The sequence below is a fragment of the Dipteris shenzhenensis genome, chromosome 2 (genome assembly GCF_047967505.1).
Source record: "Dipteris shenzhenensis isolate YYH24624 ecotype China chromosome 2, Dip_SZ_1.0, whole genome shotgun sequence".
Taxonomy (NCBI): Eukaryota; Viridiplantae; Streptophyta; class Polypodiopsida; order Gleicheniales; family Dipteridaceae; genus Dipteris; species Dipteris shenzhenensis.
Window position 1 is genome coordinate 22,484,234 of NC_141597.1, and position 18,504 is coordinate 22,502,737.

The following is an 18,504-nucleotide window of genomic DNA, read 5'->3' on the forward strand; positions in this document are numbered from 1 at the left end:
ATGAGACAGTAACTGACTTAGCCTCTTCTTCAACATGATTAGCCCTTAATTGCATTGAGATGTAGATTAAATGATTGACAATTTCTTCCTTGTAAAATTATGGGTTAACAATGTGATCGACTTTGATCGATCCGTGGTTGGACATGGAAAATGCCTTTGCTTTCTTTCTACTTGCAGGTGGACTATGATCTGTAGAGGAGCTTCAAGAACTCGTGCGAAGATTCATGGCATCAAGATTGATGATGTTACAAAACATTGAGCCTCTTCGGGATTATGTATTTCATGATTATCTCATTAGCTTTAATTTATTTATAAAGATATGGGAATTTTTATTTGAAAAGACTCTTTAATAGATTTTTCTATAGTATTTTGCTCATAAAAAGGATGACTCTAGAAAGTTTCCTTTTTTGAATTCTTATTTAGACCTTTCTACGTTTTGCATTATCCCATACTTTTTTCCCTTTGTGGGCCAACATATTTTTGAGAATTTAGAGAGCCAAAGTTTGACTATTGCTAATCTAGGTTGCGTGCATAGGCACACACACACACACAAATACATACATAGAAATGCATGTACACATAGACATACACATATGTATGCTCATCTTTGGGTATATGTTTACATACACATAGATACACCATTCATATGCACAAACATACACACACATGTTTGTGTGCACACGATGACCAAAATTAGTGTATGGTTGTTACAAAACATATTCTATCATTGTCAATCTATGTAAAAGCATATTAAATACATCACCATATGAATATTAGGGCCATGTATACATAGAGACCCATACAAAACAAAAAAGAAACACGGTAGAGAGAGAGAGAGAGTGCAAAGATGGGGTCACCTGTTGGAGGGGGGTCTAAGAGTTGGTGGACTTGTCCGTAGGCGGGTCATGCCAACTAGACTCTCTCTCTCTCTCTCTCTCTCTCTCTCTCTCTCTCTCTCTCTCTCTCTCTCCTCTCTTCTCGGTTCTTGGGGACAAAAGTGCAAAATGACAGGTGGCTTCGAATAGTCCCAAAGGCAGTTATTAATGGCCGCTAAGCGACCTAGGTGAAATGTGGGCAAGACGGTGGGTCCTACCAACTTGTATATCTTGTGCAATGAGGCGAGTTCTGCCAACTTGTATACGTTAGAGCACATCCTCACGCCTTTCTTGACCTTAGACGCTTTTCACGCCACCCTCGATGTTGGGTTGAACGGGTTTCTGTTTTGGTGTGTCTGGCGTCCCATAGCTATCCAAATGCCTTCTGCTCTTCTATTTTGCCTCAAGGATTTCAAGTACACAACCCGCATCAATGGCCGCCTCAAGGATTATTAGACTCATACATCAGTCTGGTCGACGGAAGATTTGATATTTTGATGAAGGTTGAAACTGGAGCGCTATGATGAAAGCTGTTTTTGAGTGGAGTCGTTCCGCTGTGAGACGAAGCTTGCTGGAAGTAATAACTCTGCACAAAAGCGAAGGTATGGAGTTGGCAAATTGGTTTCATAGTTGATTGTCGCCACCGACTGGGAGAGCTCCTACAATTGGGGAGGCCGATAATGACGCTTAACATCGGCCTAAAATCGATGATAGTGCACCTCCTTCTACCATCGATTTTTGAGGCGAACTTAATGGCTGAGTACATCCTTTCGTAGAAATAGGTGGATCATTTCCATAGCATGGGAATGCCCTCTTATGCAAAGAGTTGTTTTAATCAAAGGACAACGTTCTTGATTTCCGCGGGTCTTTAGAAACCCAATATAGCTGCTTATGCTTGGGCAGTGATGACGACATAAGTGTTGCTTTGGTTGCTAAGTATGTCTTCCTTTTGTTTTTCATAAAAGTTATTCTCTTTCTTTTTCTCTTTTATTTTCTGGGTAGATTTTTGATCTTTAGAACAACAAAACACCTAAATTTGTATGGTTGGAGTTATTCTAGTCTTACAAAGGTCAGGGCCTTTTCAAAGAGGTGCCAGTGAAATTAGTTTGGCGTGAAACTGTAGCTCCGGTCGGAAGGGCCTCGCAGAGAGATGATAGCTGCTTCTTCTTCTTCTTTGCGAGAGTGCACGCTCGCCTCCTGTGCTCTCATTTCCCATCGCATTCATGCTGCACTTGCCCATGATTCTGTGCTCATCCTGCACCGCACCCAATGGCAATGCCTCGCAAAATCTTATTCTGAGGTGCTCCAAGCCCTTGCTCGCCTGCTACAAGATGCTTGCCCCCTCTTGGGTCCCATCAAGCTTATCGGCCCTTTGCGTGCTCTCCTTCTCGCTATGCAGGAAGCAGAGAGGTCCATAGAAGAATGCACCGCAAGACGCGCCTCTTTCAGCCATTCATGGCTGCTGGACAAGGCTTTGAAGCTGGGGGTTAGCTCGGATGTGGTAAATGTGCACCTTCACGACTTTCTGTTGTCTTTTTCTGCTGTGATCAATCAAGCTAGTGCTCTGCAGATTGATACGATTGAATCAGATCTTGTTGGGCTTACACGAGCGCTATCTGACATTTGGACATGTGAAGATGCTACAGCTGACCTTTCAGAATCTTGCAACTTCTTGAAAACAATCAAGTCTGACGAAAAAGGGGAAATTTCTTTCCTCGCCGATTTTATTCTGCATAAATTGTCTGATGCCCAAGATTTGGAGAGTGGCAAACTTGATGTCTTACCCACTTACCTTTGGACCGATCCAGGCAACCTAACAAGGAACCCGGAGGTACTTGGTCATGGTGGTTATGGTAGGGTTCACGAGGCTGGATGGTTGGGTGGCCGTTTTGCAGTGAAAGACTTCTTTTATGTGGAAAACAGCACAGTATTTGGAAGGGAGGCAGCCATTCAAGCCAGGCTGAGGCATCCCAATGTTATATCACTTGTGTGCTGCACGAAGAACCCGCCTCTGCACAAGTGTAGTCTTGTGATGGAGCTCATGCGACAGGACCTTCGGGTTTTGATGATTGACAGAATAGAAGCTGGAATGGATCCACCGTTCTCGCTGGCTGTGGCAGTGGACTTTATGCTGCAGATTGCCCAGGGATTGGAGTATTTGCATAGCCTGCATATCATGCATCGGGATCTCAAGTCCTCCAACATATTGGTTAGCTTCTCAAAGAGAAAGTGTGATGCTGAAATGGATGATGTGGGCGCATGTGCACATCTCAAAATTGCTGACTTTGGAATGTCTAAAGCCAAGCATGCCAGCTCAAAGTATACCACGAGACAAGTAGGTGCAACTCCATGGAGAGCTCCTGAGGTTTTTGAGATTAACCCTGAGGATGAGGTGGAGGGTGACATGAATGGGAAGTACACAAAAAAAGCAGATGTTTACAGCTTTGGCTTGCTTTGCTACGAGATCTTGACTGGAAAGTCTCCTTTTGAAGGCCCTCAGGTGCGCAAGAGGGTGCTAGCTGGTGAGAGACCATTGTTGCCTTTCTATTGTCCTCTGGCATTGTCAAGCTACATTGAGAGGTGCTGGCATGCAGAACCATCAAGGCGGCCCCCTTTCAGCCAAATCTGCAGATTGCTTCGTTATTTTAAAGCTTGTATTTTTCTACAGGATCACCAGGATCAGAACCCAGCACATCATAGTTGGTTGTTACATCCTCTTTCCCCTGATGTGTGTGATCGTATTGATGATATGGTCACATGTTTCGTGCAACCCATAGAAACCCCTCTCCTGCCCCAGCCAGTGAACATTCCTTTGGAGATGCATTGCTGCAGAGTGGTACTTAAAGGAAGAGATGAAACTGCAAGCGCCTCTAATGAGCATGCGAATGATGTAACAGGCATAACCCTCAGACAGGCGAGTGTCGAATCCAACATGTATCCTCGAAATTTCATCTCAACTGATGAACTCCAACAAAATGCCCATCGCCATGGCAAATCTATCAGCAAAGCTAAGAGCTACTCAATCTATGTTTCTAGATTGTTAAAACAGCTCTTTTGTACACACAGTGCACACCTCGCTAAATCAGGTGAGAGGCCACTAGCTTTGCGATACGTGTATATTGGGTATGCTTGCTTATCTCTGACAATTTGAACTGTTGGTAAGCAGAGCTGCAAGATGCCCTGGGTTTGGTGCGGGACTTCACCTTTGAGGAATTGCGACTTGCAACTGGTGACTTCTGCAAAGTGGTTGGAGAAGGGGGCACAGGGAAGGTTTATTATGGAAAACTAGAGGATGGACGAGAAATAGCAGTGAAAGCTGCTATTTGCCCGAAAGTACTGCAAAGTGGTGATATTGTTTCAACTAGTGAAACCATGGGGCTTGTGCAAGAGCTGCGGATTGCAAGCCAGCTTCGACATCGGAACATAGTGCCCCTTTTTGGCTGGTGTCAAGATAAAGGAAAGTTGCTTCTGGTGTATGAATATATGTCGAATGGTAACCTGGCGACGCACATCTTTGGAGAGCGGAACAGTCTAAATTGGCAGCAAACTTATAAGGTCATTTACCAGTTGGCATCAGCACTTAAGTACCTCCATCAAGATTCTGGCTACTTGCAGATCGTGCATCGTGATGTCAAGGCGGCCAATGTGCTGCTAGATTCTGAGTGGAATGCACGCCTAGGAGATTGTGGCTTAGCAGTCTTGCTAAGAAGCGGTGATGCTCCACGGCGGAGTTTGGCTGGTACATTTGGATATATTGCCCCGGAGAGTGCTACTCAACACATAGTCTCCCCAGCATCAGATGTGTATGCTTTTGGGGTTACAGTTCTAGAGATTGCTACTGGAAGAAGAGGATACACTACTGATGCATTCGGTGGAACACAATTTGTAAGAGATTGGGTCTGGAAGCAGTACCAGGTTGGAGATCTTGTGGAGGTGGCAGACGACCGATTTGGAGGTCAATTTGAGGAAGTTGAGATGAAGCGTTTATTGCTGCTCGGTCTTTCATGTACCAGTGTAGAGCCACACTTGCGCCCACCCATTGAGGAGGTGCTAAAGATACTCTCAGGAGCATCTGAGCCACCTCCTCCTGGAGCCCAAACTACACAATTTTACTCGATTGAATCATCTACTCTTGCTTCTACATCAACTGGGAGCTTCTGGTTTGGTTCATCAATAATCTCTATGATGCATTTCCTTGTTTTTTACCAAAGTCCATACAACAAAGCATGAAAAGTGAACTACTATACGTATCATGCTTTTTTACATAATTTTAAGGTTCGCTTTGAATATATGAGGACGTATGAGACATAGGTAGTTTGGGGGCTTTGATCTCCCAAAGAACGTGTGTTTTTCTTTTCTGCTTCAGATTTGAAGTTTGCTGTCGTGCATTTTAGAGCACTCAAACCAGTGAGCACAAGTATATAGACAAAGTAGACAAAGTCTCAAATTCATTGACTGCTTGAATTTTTTTTGAGGGTACTCCAGATTTTTAAGTACAGTTCACTGGGTGTTACCGATTATATCCCATCAAAAATCATATAAGGTCACCTAAAGGGAGAAAATGTACATCAAAACCCCAGCTTTTGGGCTGCAGAAATAAAAGCTATACAATACAATCAGCCTATTAAGGCACTAAAGGAGTAATATGGAGAGGAGGCATCCTGGGGGACTTAACACCACTGCAGCGGAGCGCTGCTGCTTCTGTTGGAGGTGACCATCTCCTGATGTCACTGTAGAGAGTGAGGGCCTTGCTTTTGGGTGTGCCCGCCCAGAGAGAGGTTAGATTAGGGTACAGAGAGAGGGCCTTTGCTTGTGGTGTGCCTGCCCCCCGTGAGGGTAGCCTAGGGTAGGTCACATCTGCCATGGGTTGCATGGCTATACTGGGACCCTTGCTGGTCTATTTGCTGTTGGATGGCAGCCCTCGTGGAGGCGCATCCTGCTGGTCAGCCTGGGAGGCCTGCGTGGCCATATGTGTGTGCTGCAGCCCCAGCCTCCATGGGCTTTTTAAAGGCTGAGATGGCAGGTTGGCCACCTAGGCCTGCAGGTCGGGGCATAGGGAGGGGGGGCAGCCCCTTATGTATGGCTGGGCGCGGCCCATGAGGAGGGCCTGAGGCAGTCGGCCCTAGAGACCTGCTAGTCAGCTGGAGGGCCAGGGGACAGCCCCTTGTAGCGTTGCATAGCAGCCCCTATTCATAGAGGAGGGGTCGGCCCCATGAGCAGGTGGGTTGGCCCACACATGCTCCTGGTCTGCCAGTTCAGTCAGCCAACAGGAGGGGGTGGCTGCCTATATATAGGCCCCCCCTCCCTCACTTGCATCCATCTCTTTGTGGAGCAGTTTGGCCATCTATCGCAGAGGGTTTTCCCCATGGTGTTGGGGTTTTTGTCCTGAGGTCTCTTGCATTCTTCTCTCCTCTCTTGTTCAGTTCTTATGTGGTGCTCTCTCTCTCTCTCTCTCTATATATATATATATATATATGTCCAGATCAGCAGCACTTCTCACATGGTATCAGAGCCATGGTTGGCTAGAGACCCGAGGTATGGAGGTAGCGTTGAGCCAGCAAACCGAGAGGAGGTTTAGGGCTGTTGTTCGGAGGTGTTCATGTGGAGAATTGTGTGAGGAGTGGACTGTTCGGAAGTCAAGGAAGGCACACAGACTTTGAAGGGTTTTTTAGATTCAAAGGGAGGTTTTCTCAAAGGCGGGACAGCGAGGTGTGAAGGTCTTGTAGGCTCATAGCCTCTTCATCACCATATCCAGCTCTCTTCTCCCCTTTCCGTCCATCCCCTTTTCTCCTTCTATCCAATATGGTGGAGAGCAAGGCAAAAATTCCAGTTCTGCCCACTCTTTCGCTATTTGGATCTCGGGCAGGCCTTATGAAGATTTATTATCATTCACCTTGTTTTTTTTGTTTTTGCAAGAAGTAAATTCTACTAATGCTTGAAAAAACCATACAACCAGCTTCTAATAGGAGCTGTCGATGAAAACAAAGAAAAGAGTTCTGCCCACCTTCCCAATCGACTATCAATTGGATGGCCTCAATTACTGGGTCATGATGGAGTCTGTGGTACAGTCGTATGATTTGGCGGACTCATATCAGTGGGAGTTGACTGGCCTGATCTCCTTGCATCCAACTTTGGGATCTTGGATCAGGAGGAGGTCAAGGCTCTGTTTCAGCTTTGGGATCGTGTCAATGCAAGGGTGAGGTGGTTTATTTTTCTTAACTGTACTCCTCAGGTGATTAGTCACATGAAGCATGACGGTGGCCAAGAGTATCTGGGAGCACTTGGCGTCCTTGTAAAATCGAACTCTCCCATGAAGAGGGTTTCTGTGGAAGTCCAGATGAGACTGTTGGATCCCAAGAAGTCTTTATCGATGCGGGAGCACTTCAACTAGTTGCAAGAGAAGGACAAGAACACCATCTCCCTTGATCAAGCTTTGCCTCTCTATCTCAGTGGAACACCGGAAAGAAGATTTTGTGCCGCTTTTGCAAGCGTCTTGGCCATAAAGAAGCCTTTTGTTTCAAGAAGAAAGAACAAGAACAAGTGTATCATGCTAATCTAACAGGAGTCGAAGAAGCACTTGAAGACCCAACACCAGAAGCTGACATATCTGTCGCGACTGTGGAAGATCATCTCGATGGTGAGATCAAGGATGTGTGGGCTTTCTAGATTTTGTTTGAGTCGGGCACTCTGCCCTTGGTAGTCCCCCATAAACGATTGTTATTTTTTGTTGTGTCAGTTCAGTTGTAGGCATTCGAATTATCTTGTACCAGTTCAGAGTAAGGGGAGTGATATATTGAGCCGCTAGTCGCAAGCTGATTGGGAGATATGCTATCACGCGGGAGGTGTTGGATAGTAGTATCTGCTCTTTGCAGCATGTAGGGCGCGAGTATGGTCATCTTTTTTGTGTATTGGATCTCAGCATCTTTGCTCCGAAGGGGGTTATTATGTTGGATAAATCGGAGCCTAAGGTGTGTGTGACTAAGGTTGTGTTGAGTGTGAGTAAGGTTCTAAGGTTAGAGTGTCAGTGTGAAGGTACTTTAATGGTGTGTGCACCTTGTCCTTTGTGAAGGGTCAAGAGTCACTTGATCTTGAGTGATTTTAGGAGATGAGGTGTCATAGGGTGTCACTAGCTTGCGTGCGATTGGTTAGTGGTATGTCAAGAAACCATATGTGATTGGTCAGTAGACACAAGAGAAGGTTGCCCTCAGCCTACAAAATGAGGCGGTTGTAATCAATTATTTTTACCACGCATGAATATGATTTCACTTTGCCTTGCATCTCTCTCTTCTTCTCTCCCCCACTATCTGATTCCAACACTATTGCTAACTTAGCCCGCTGAACAAGCCCTTCAAAAACCACATCCTTACAATCGAAACAACACTGTCACTGGATAATGGTTTAAATGACCCTTAGCCTTGAGTAATTGTGAGGAAACTTTGTCCTCTGGTCCTAACTCTACCAACCTAGCATTAGTAATGGGGAGATCTCCACAGTGGTAGCTTGGATACTATTCTCTAACTTAGGGCAATCCTTCTTAACATATCCTATGATATGACAATTAAAACATCTTGTGCTCCAAGCTCTCCTTTGAGATGGCAGCCCTCTACTGCCCAACTCTCTCTTGAAAACACTCTCTCTAGAAATGCACCCTCTATAAAAATGCACTCTCTCTCTGTGAAAATGCACTCTCTCTCTAAAAAATCACTCTCTCTTTAGAAGCACTCTCTCTTTTAATCTTGGATAAGTCTCAAAATGGTGTCCCCTAATCCTTATATAGGCGCTATTAGTGAGTTTCCGCCACTAGTGTTTTTTATCGATTTTGTGAGCATTCAATTTTAATGCCTTCTAGAAAATGACCAACTAACTAATGAATGAAGGGGGTCTTAATGTGCTCTTTCTTGCACATCTCAAGCTCAGCTCATTCGATCAGGACAAAACTGAAGACACGAGTTCTACATGCACTAACCTATATGCCTTGAAGAGAGGGTTATGTATCCTATCTCTAATGGATTGTTGTGATCACGCAGGTCCTTCGGAAAGGCTCACAAAGTGCTGGACTTGATCCCCTTAGCTTCTCTATCTTATCTAGTGCTGTCCTTGGGTAGCAGTATGTCCACGTGGCACTTGAGGACAATTTGGATGTCACAGCTCATGCTCGAATTGGTGTGGGAGCATAAATATTGGAGGATCCCCAATGTGGTTTTTTCCTAATTTGTAAACTGATCTAAAGAGCTCTCCTTGTCTCGGTACACAAAGGTCCCATGTCCAAAAAATTGCTCACCAACCTTGCCTCTGTAAGGTACAAATGCGGTTGCAACTTCCAATGGAAGCTCAGAGTAGGTGCGGTTTTGGCTGGGCAAGAGCTTCTCACAATTGTTTGGTTTACCTGCCTCACAGAAAGCCAATGCTCCTGAAGCACCAATACATCGAGGTGGCGCACATTAGGTGCAACTTAGGGGCACAATCTCTTTCACTTGGTACTACTCCTTTAAGGTACATGGGTATAGATGACTTTGAGATTTTGCGGGCCTCTAGCAAGTTTTTCATGAGCGCTGTGGATGTTCCATGAGATAAGGTGTAGGCTCATGGGGACATGACGTTACCGCTTGGTGAAGAAGAAGAAGAAGTTGTCTCATTAGCAAGTTGAGCTTCACAGGCTGTGTGAACCATGCACCTTTTGACGACCCTTCTTGTCTCATCAGCTCTCCTTGGCCATATCCTCATAGTTAGATCCATCACCCCATAGAACCATGCCATTTTATGGCTGTCCATGTACTCATATGAAGTGGAGGCGACCATGTCATGTCAAGCTGATAATAAGTGGGACGAAGGAGGACTAGGATATCGGGTCTCCATTGGAGCTCTTTGAAACCCCAAAGGTATGTTAGAGGCTAGTGTCTCTACACCATCTGACCCAACCTAGTGGTTCACTCTGGGAGGTATGCCTCAACCATCTATGATGGCATGCAGGTCGTAGCCCGTTTGCTACGAAAATTAAACTCCTTTGACACAACCATCTCCATGGAAATTGCATCAATGGAGTTGTCTGGATGCTACCATCTCCATGGAAATTGTAACAACGGACTTGTCTGGATGTTGCTGTAAGATGAAGACCTCGATGATAAAAGGTACAGGCCACAATGCATCATGGCATGTGCCCCAAACTTTAACGTAGTGAACTCGTGTGGAAGAGGTCTGTGGGTCAGGAGGGTGACACGTCCACTACTTGTGCTCTAGGGGTCTCTTTGGGACTTTGCTTTGGGGTGACTTGGGAGCCACCTTTTTTTGCTTGGGTCTCTATTGGATCCTTTGATCGATGAGGGATCCGTCTCTAATTAGGTCTCTTTCTCTGGGCTTCAGAGGAGTGTTGAGAGCTTGCATTATCAGCATTTCTTCCTTGATGGTGTCTATATGCTAAAACTGGTTATGCAAGTGTGTATAGGATTGTAAGCTAAGATTTTTTATGACCTTATATATATATATGTATGTATGTATGTATGTATTTTATATATATATATATAGAGAGAGAGAGAGAAAGAAAGAAAGAAAGAAAGAGAGTTTATTAGCGTCCTCGGGGGGCCAAAAATGACCCATGGGACCCGTCTCGATACAATGTAAAAAGAGTCTCCTCAAGGAGAGAGGTTAGGAGTCTATGAGTTCCTGACGACAAGTAAAAAGTCGAGTGACAAAAGATCCCAATGCTGCCGGAGAGGCAGTGGAGAGAACTGATGTCAACTTAGCGGAGTCCCCCAGTATCTGCTGTTAGTCCTCCTTGATATGTGCATATCGGGGGCACTGTAGAGCTACATGTGCCTCTGTCTCAACTGTCTGCTGTCACAAAGGGTACAGACTCTAGCATGTCTAGGCTGGTGTATCCAAGCTCCCTGCTCAATGGCAAATGTATGAGATCTGGTACGGAACCTGGCGATGTTTCTGCGATATAGAAGGGGGATGAGACCTCGCGGGTCTATCAGACAAGATACAAGATATATGTAACCCCTACAAGCCACTGTGGGCTGAAGCAAAGGGCTCACTAAGGCCCTTGCTGAGTGCTAAGTGCTAAAAAAGCAAAAATCTAGTACAAAATATAATAGGAAAAAGGAGCAATCAAGTACTGCTGAGAACCATAGCTCCAAGTACATGTGGAGGCTTTATATAACCCGGCTCCTTGATGGCCCTCTGATGTGATGCAAAGAGCTCACGTATTTGTGTTTGTCGGGATGTCTCCTGTGGTGGCGGGGGGTGTGCTCTCGTGGATCTCTGTATCCTGTGGGCTACATCGAGAGTAATGCCTCGTCTCTGACGGTCCCCTCTGAGAAGGGCTGAGATAGGTCGAACCTCAATCGTGCGTGCTCTGGTCGCCCCATGTGTCGTGTGTGGTCTCCACGTCTCTCGTCCAGTCACATCTTGGTGAGGATGTGTCAATTTTACGAGCAAAAACCTATGAGCAGGTTTATACGAGCGTGTTTTTCAAGAGATTTTAAAAATAGTATTTCTTTAGGAAACATGGTTTTTACACTTTTATTTTTATTAGAACTAGATCCCTTTATCATAAAATTATACAGACTAGTCACTCATTCATTTTTACATAACATAAATCTTCTTATTCATAGACATCCCTTTGTACCGTTGTTATTACCTTAAAAAAGTATTGAAAAATAATTCATTTAAGAAACGTCCCTCATAATCACTCTCAATATAATAATATTATACATAAATAATTACTTATTAAACATATCATATGGCAATATCTTTCAAGAGTTTTTATAGTATTAATAACAAGATATTTATGGACATGTTTCTACAGAAATTTAAATTACTGTAAATAAGTATTAACTTGGGCTCATATATCACTCTCATAAAATACATGTAATATTTAATACTATATATGCAAGGTTTTCCAAAATATAACCCCATAGATGTGCTCAAATGGGGTTTTCCAATCAATTTGAGTGGCTGAATGACTATATTTGGACATTGGATGTGAAAGTTATGTCACTTTTAAAAGTGCTGTCCAAGGTAGTTTCGCCAGCGAAACTACCTTGAAAGACCTTGTTCAAAGGGGTTTCGTTGGCGAAACTACCTTGATGGCTGGCTTCAATGAGTTTTCTTTGGAGAAACCCTTTCATGAAGATAGGTTGAGAGAGGTTTTTCAATGTCACCCCCTATTAAGTAAAAAGTTGTAAGAAGGATCATAAGGGAATTTTCATAGAGAAGTCTACTCTACATGTGGGTTTCTTCAAAAGCCATCCCATTATGTTCTCACCATTCCCAAAGATTCACATAAATATTCGTGTATAAAATAGGCATTCCTATAATACTTTTCATATTTCTAAGTGAAACTATGTTTTCTTCTGATCCATTTTTGTCATATTTTTACATAGTTGGAAGCTTTTTTTTTCCTTCGCTCGGACGCTCGGAAGATTTCGCTCGGAAAATGCTCATCCCCTCTTGGTGACAGGTCTCACTGCTAATCCATAGTGCTCTCGTCTCCTCGGGCTCATCCCACTCGATCTCATCTGGTGCTGGCTCGGATGCATAGAAATGAGTGACGCGTCTCTGTGCTCGGTCTAGCTCGATGTCCTAAGGCACTGCCTGTAGCTGATCTCTGGCATGCTGTACAAGGGAATCTTTGTGCCTTCGCATCTCAATCAGGTAGAACCCAATGTAAACCTGGTCGAGGAAATGTATTAGTCGTGTGAGTGGTTCGAAGCCGAGCCCCTCCTGAAAGAGAGAGTGGTATCGCCCTCGGATCTCATAGTAGGCCAGACAAACACACAACCTCCCCCATCGTGCATAGTCTACAGACCCGTTGCACTCTAGGTATGCCGGCCGCTCTCCTAGCCTCGATCCGCAACTGGTGGGACGAGACTCATATCTGTTCGATAGCAATCCGCAAGGCGTGTGAGACTCTCCTATCCTCAAGGTACTGGGGCCTGATGATGAGACCATGCTCCGATATCCTCAGAAAGTGGTCATGATAGAACTGAGACTTGGTAGGGAACCCCGGATCCCCCGTCCCTCCAAGCGTGAGATGTGAAGCTGGAGAAGGTCCAACTGTATGATATGGTTAATCTCATCATGTGGAAGGAGCTCCGCTGGTGCATCCATGCTGTACTGAAAGGGGGGGAGCTTATCCATCTGGATACCGTGGCTATCAAACCATGCGGACACCCGCGCATACCATGCTATATCAAAGCCTCTCTTTGCCAGTCGTCGGGATGACTCTAGTGCTAGTCCAGGTAATCTCCACTGAGGTAGGGCCCAAACTCTATGGAGAAAAGTTACGGTTTGGAAGAGGGCGTCGACCTGGAGAGGTGTCATGGCGAACTCTGCCTGTATGAGGCTTACTCCGAATTATCCTAGATTCCATGATCACCTGTAGCCTCTCAAATCCCTTCCAGTCAGTAGCTGAAAGGTCACTCTCCCAAAAAGGTGCCACGTACATGGCAGTCGGTCTCACAAGAGTGTCAAAAAGCTAGCCCTTCGTCAGTGGATCTTGGAAATGCGCCTGGAAGCACTGTCTCTCTAATCGGGCCAAGGCGCCCTTCCCTCGTGTGAGTCGTGCTCTGGCGGCATGGGTCATCGTGAAGCTTGGTCCCGTGCATATTGCCCCTAGGTACGTGGCAGATCCAGAGGGTGTCTCCTAGTGTTCTGCTGCAGCTATTGTCTACTGAGCTACTGGAGATCCAGATGGGTCAGTAGATTGCCAGTGCCGGAATCCTGACACAGTGTATTGATCCTTGTGAGCTGTTATATGTCCGTTGTCATTCGAGCCCTGAAGATCATCGATCTGGCAACAGTGTACCAGTTTGGACTTGGGGGTTATCTAGCTCTGAGATACCGGTGCCCATGCAGGAAAGCAGACCTTGCACCGGTCGTAGTATCAGTTGGATTATTGTTCCAGTACCTTCTGTTGGAGTCATGTACGAGTACCAGCAGGTGGATTGTTGTACCAGATGACCTAGTGTACCATTACCAGACCAAAGGAGTGTACCTAGCACTTGTGGCCTGGGAGCAATAGTTCCTGGTTTCTAGTGATCGTGCTGAGGCAGTTCGCGCCAAGAGGGGGCTTCTTCGACAGTAGTTGTGGCGGTCTTTAACGATGGAGTATCACATGATGGATTCCTCCAGCTGTTCCAACGGCACACCCAGCTGCCTGGCGTCTCTGTTCTATCCAGCAGCTGAGAGGGGGTGTTAGAGGTGGTCATCTCCTGATGTCACCTAGAGAGAGAGGGCCTTGCTTGTGGGTGTGCCTAATGAGTGAGGCTAGGGTAGATGAGTGAGGGCCTGTGTTGTGGGTGTGCCCGCTCCCGTGAGAGTAGGACTGTGTAGCTATCCAGTGCCCTTTGCTGGTCCATGTGTTGCCACGATGGCCATGGAGGTTCACGGGAGGGGTACAGAGCTGTGTGGCCATGTCTGCCCTGATGTGCTGCCACGGGTCAGCCCTTGTAGGCGCCTCTGATGGGCCCTATATGATGTTTGGCCATCTGAAGGTCGGCCATCTTGGCTGTTTGCAGCTCCCCATCGGCTGGGGGATGAGTGCCCTTTATAGGGGTGTGTGCAGCTCTAGTGGTGGGTCGGCCCACCTAGGCTGGTTGGCCCTCTTCCATACCAGCTGACTGGGCAGGGGGGGATGCCTATATATAGGCCCCCCTTTCTCCTCAATTTCTATCGCTTGGAGCAGGTGTGTGGAGCAGTACTTCCACACTCAGGATGCGGCAGTTGAGCACCTCTTGTACGTCTCTTGTGCATCTATTCAGTAGAGGTTTTCCCCTGCAGTTCTGGTGGTCTTTCCTGAGATCCACTTGCAGTTTTCTCTGTTTTCCCTCTCCCTCTCAGTGTGGTGTGTGTGAGGCGTGACGATGGCCATGGAGGTTCCCAGGAGGGGTGCAGAGCTGTGTGGGCATGTCTGCCCTGATGTGCTGCCACGGGTCAAGCTCTTATAGGTGCCTCTGATGGGCCGTATATGAGGGCTGTGGAGCAGGGGGTGGGCCAACGGCCACCTTGGCTGTTTGCAGCCCCCCATAGGCTGGGGGTTGAGCGCCCTTTTATCGGGCTGTGTGCGGCCCTAGTGGCGGTTCGGCCCACCTAGACTGGTCGGCCCTACTTGAGGGGGTTTGCCCTCTTCCATACCAGCCGACTAGGCAGGGGGAGCTGGCTATATATAGGCCCCCCTTTCTCCTCATTTTCCATCACTTGGAGCAGGTGTGGGGAGCAGTACACTGCCACACTCAGGGTGCAGTAGTTGAGCACCTCTTGCACCTCTCATGTGCATCTATTCAGTAGAGGTTTTCCCCTGCAGTTCTGGGGGTTTTCACTGAGATCCACTCTCAGTTTTCTCTATTTTCCCTCTCCCTCTCAATGTGGTGTGTGTGAGTCTCTCTCTCTCTCTCTCTCTCTCTCTCCTGTTCATTTCTGATGCACTTCTGACACAATTATGCGCTCGAAATCTCCATCTCAGGGTGTGGGGGTGAAGGTGGACGAGCTGATCATAAGGTGTCCCTTCTTGATTGTCAGCCATGGTGGGATATTATAATTTACCAAAACTACGGCCCATGTTGACCAAGACATCGAGCGTAACCCAAAAGGATTCACACCATCCATTGCAAGCCCAAGATATAAGTTACATCAGAAAAAGCATCTCTACGTCTGTAATCTTGTGAAACCCTTGGGGCCTCTGACCACTGAGTGTGTTTGCTCTTCTTGCCCTCTGGTGTCCTTGCTCTCTCTGCCTCTGTTCTTCATTTGTTACGTAGTTAGCCTATGGGGCAAAAATTATTTATTCGTCAGGAAATTGGCTTACAAATCACACTGTCTGAACAAGAAGTTCACATTCACCTCTTGAATACTGACTACATAACTTGATTAAAAAGCTAGAAGTTGATATTACTGAGGTCTGCTTACAGGAGGTGTCCTACAGTTGAGCACCTATCCTTTGAGGGCAACAAAGAAAGTGGCCTGTTAACACCTAGAATAGAGAATGAACTGCCGCAAGTTTCAAATTGTCGAGTTTTCACTTTCAAGGAGTTAAAGGTGGCAACCAGAAATTTTCGACATGGCAACATACTGGGAGAAGGAGGGTGGGTTCAATAGATGAGATTGGTCCTACAGGTGCCAAGATCAATTCAGGCATCAAAGTTGCTGTGAAAAGGCTTAATGAAATGGGCATGCAAGGTCATAACGAATGGTTTGTAAGTTTTCTTTCAAACCTTCTTTCATAAGCATTGCTTGTTTAATCAGAATCTATAGGTGCCAGTTGGCCTAGATGCATTTGTTTTGAATTTTTCCATGCCTGGTCTTCTGTATGTAGGCGGAAGTGAATTTCCTAGGCCAGCTGCATCACCCACACTTGGTCAAGCTGATAGGATTTTGTTGCGAGAGCAACTATCGGCTTTTGGTCTACGAGTTTCTGCAGAATGGAAGTCTGGACAAGCATCTTTACGGAAGTAAATTTCTTTTCCATGGATCCAAATGCTGCATTGAATGTCAAATTGGGTTTGAAAAATTTTGATTTCTTTTTATTGTCACGCTCCAGAAGCAACCCAATTTTTGTCATGGACTATACGAATGAAGATTGCCCTTGGTGCTGCAAAGGGGTTAGCCTTTCTCCATGGAGCAAAAAATCCAGTAATTTATAGAGATTTCAAAACCTCCAACATACTTTTGGACTCGGTAAATGTGGGATTATTTAAGGTTTTGCACATTCCTTCATAAGCAGGTAATTAAAATTTTACATGTGGCGTTTGCTGCCTCAGGACTACACAGCAAAGCTTGCTGACTTTGGAATCTCCAAACATGGGCCGGTGGATGATAGAAGTCATGTGTCGACCCGTGTCTTAGGAACATATGGCTATGCTGCACCTGAATATATAGCGACTGGTAAGCTCGAACATTTAAATCAAAACAAAATCTTTATGGATGAAAGCTAATGTAAGCAGGTATGTTTGCATGAGCAGGTCACCTAACATGGAGATCTGATGTTTACGGCTTTGGCGTAGTTCTCTTAGAGCTATTGACAGGGCAGCGATCCATTGACAGAACGAGGGCCAACGAGAAGAAACATCTGGTTGAATGGGCCCGTCCCTACCTTCGTGACAAGCGAAAGTTGTTACGTATCATTGATCCGAGTCTAGGAGGAGACTGCTCACTGAAAGGTGTTCGAAAGGCTGCTGCTTTAACATCTCAATGCCTGAGTTATGATCCCAAAACACGGCCTTTGATGAGTGATGTAGTGCAAACATTAGAGTCTCTTCAGATTACGAGTGTTTCCAAGAAACCTGTAGATTGATCATATAGCTGCTTATCCTGCATGTAACCCAAAATCTTTAATAGTTAGTGAATTATAGAGTCCTACTGAGAGATGTGGATGCAGTGATGCACCCGGGAACACAGGCCCTACGTCCAAGAAGAAAAGCAGTGCTTCAAATCTTGGTGAATAGACAGACACTGCATCTATTTGTGTATAATGTGGATCACTTAATCATTTGTAAATGTGAAGCTCTAGATTGGTTAACCTGAGGAGTATTTGAATCTTGACAGTCCAACTCAAAATCTCGGATAATGCGGATCGACCGCAATCAAAATGCTCATTGGCCCCTGGTGATATGCGTACAACACTACAACGTGAATGTACTAACCTATACACACAAACATGAATATTGAAAAGAGAGCTATGCTGGAAAAGAGAGAGAGAAGAGGAAAGCCAGAAAAAGAGGAGTGAAAGAGCTGAGAGTATGGAAAAACCACTATGTTCAAGCAAAGGTGGCAAGAAGAAATGCAGAACTGGAAGAACTAAAGCAAAATAAAGGAAAGAGAGGTGAAATAGTTCTTTGTTTTGATGTCGGCACTACATTGCAAGGATGGAATACAACTATTTGCTTTATGGTATTAGATACTTTACAGGGTTATCAGGCTCTTGATTCTATTCTACTCCTCTGGAAAATAAATAAAAAATTGATTGTTCTCAACTTGGTGAAGCTGCTTCAAATAGGTGTTGGCCATGAATTTCAAATTCTTTGTGAACTTAAATTCGAACCCTAGGCCAGACACACACAGTTTGTGAGCATGGGTATAAAGCTTTATACATAAGGTCCGAGTAGAGCATGTGCCATAGAGACTGTGGCTTTGGTGCAGTAAGTAGAGGAAACATATCTGTCTTGCATGAGTTCGATATACTTCACTATGGTCCATATAGACCCTTTGCTAATCTCTACGCTACCGGACATCTCATACCATATTAGGTACATGTTCGGGTATGAGGTGCTAGTTTTTTTGCTGGAGGGCTCACCTTCTATCTTTTGTAGGTCTTTGCATGCCCCCTCTCCAACAACAAACGAAATATACGCGCGAAAAGCTCAATGGCTCAAAAGCCCTTCATCGCTTTGTCTAAAATCTTAATTGCATGCACGTATACCTCTCAACATACCTTCCTCTACGTACTAGAGTCCCGTTTTTACATTCTCATAGTCTTTGGACTAGGCGTTAACAGATTAGGCTGATAACAAGAAGCACTTTGCCATCCCATATTTATGAACGTGTTGGGACTTTCAATTGTTGTTGTTCATAGCTAAGCCCTGCTAATCGGTCATGAGCACGGTGGCGTTTTGAAATACATGTCTATCTCTCA

The 18,504-nt window shown here is 45.4% G+C and overlaps 1 pseudogene across 1 annotated transcript; it reads left to right on the top strand.

Annotated features, from left to right (window-relative positions):
• Positions 1 to 1,919: 1,919 nt before the first annotated feature.
• Positions 1,920 to 17,731, top strand: LOC147904487 (uncharacterized; annotated as a pseudogene). Its single transcript, XR_015542315.1, has 6 exons — positions 1,920 to 3,961; positions 4,042 to 5,035; positions 15,785 to 16,069; positions 16,189 to 16,324; positions 16,414 to 16,757; positions 16,835 to 17,731. The product of XR_015542315.1 is annotated as an uncharacterized LOC147904487 (transcript).
• Positions 17,732 to 18,504: the final 773 nt, after the last annotated feature.